The sequence below is a fragment of the Rhagoletis zephyria genome, unplaced genomic scaffold, assembly GCF_001687245.7.
Source record: "Rhagoletis zephyria isolate East Lansing unplaced genomic scaffold, Rhagoletis_zephyria_1.1 Rzeph_scaffold_04427, whole genome shotgun sequence".
NCBI lineage: Eukaryota > Metazoa > Arthropoda > Insecta > Diptera > Tephritidae > Rhagoletis > Rhagoletis zephyria.
This window is the reverse complement of record NW_016161510.1, coordinates 1020-2363: the sequence shown is the minus strand read 5'-3', so window position 1 is coordinate 2363 and position 1344 is coordinate 1020.

Here is a 1344-nt window from a genome sequence, read left to right as displayed (position 1 = left end):
CAGCCAAATCGTCTGATCGCAAAACAAATCATTTGTACATCGCTATCCAAATGCGCAAATGTGGACAAATCTAAATTTGGCATTTTGTGTACAAATGTACAAATCGTGTGATCCCTGCTTTAGTGCTCTTCAACTCATACACTTTGCTACACATTTTATGCATAGCTTTTAGCGATAGTTGCCATTGTGTAATTTTTGTTTTTTTGAAAAACAATTTCCTGTTGCACATTTATTACTTGTAGACTCCATTCTTATACACTACATACATGTACTACATATACTTACATACATGTTGTATGCAGCTAACTAATATTTGCATTTACGCCTTTAACTCCATTCATCGCGTATGACTAATGCATTTTTAGTCAGTGCGTTTGACACATAATAAATGCGTGTGTGGCACGCACGCTAGTATAGATGCGTGTTGCAAGTAATTAAATGCATATGGGATTGCATTAGCATGTATGTCATAAGCTACGAAGATTAAAACGCATTACAAGCCGACTTGAATGTACACGCACACTCACGCTCACACACGCACTCAAAGTAAGGTAAGGTAAGTAGTCTGGGGAAATATTTTTAATATCTCGTTGTATGAAATAATAAATATGAAATATTAAAGAAGAGGAAAACTTATAGCTTTTTTTTCTTCCTTATTTTTGCAAACAACATTTGCCGTGATTTGTTGCACGCATGCAGGCGAGCAAGAGCGATTATATGTACGCGACGTCGCGACGTGCGGTAGTGCTGCGAGCCTCCGGTTACTTGAGATATTACCGGACCTTTTGGCTTACAAGGGCGTTGAGAGTTATGACTGTGCTATTAAATAAACGTACAAAGTGGGAGTTACAGCAAATTCTCCACTTACATACGCCGCACACAATTACCGTGCAAAGAAGAAAATATATAAGTAAAAATGAAAGAAAGATAAAAAAAATGGTCGCAAAAAAAGTCCCATAACCTGCATGCAATTATAGGTGCTTTTACTGGAGCTCTGCATGGTCGCATTCGAGTTACGAAATGCCGGTGTGATTATGAATTTTTAATGCTGCTACTTTATGCTACAACTACAAGGATAATGTTAGAGAGTCCTTCTTTTGAACCGTTAAAGATGGCGTATGCCGCCCTCAAACTTTTTCTGCAAATAAAAAGGAAATTGTATGACTTGGCAATGCTGTAAATTTCTTAGCGTTACTCGCCAAGAACTCACCTGCCAGGCGGCGCTACTTTTTCCAACCATTTTTTTTTGTCGTTTTTCCGCTCTTTCGTCAGCGTCGTCGCACGCACTGAGTTTCCTTTGCTGCCTTTTTGTCAATTTCCACATACTCCGCTGTTAGCTTTTCA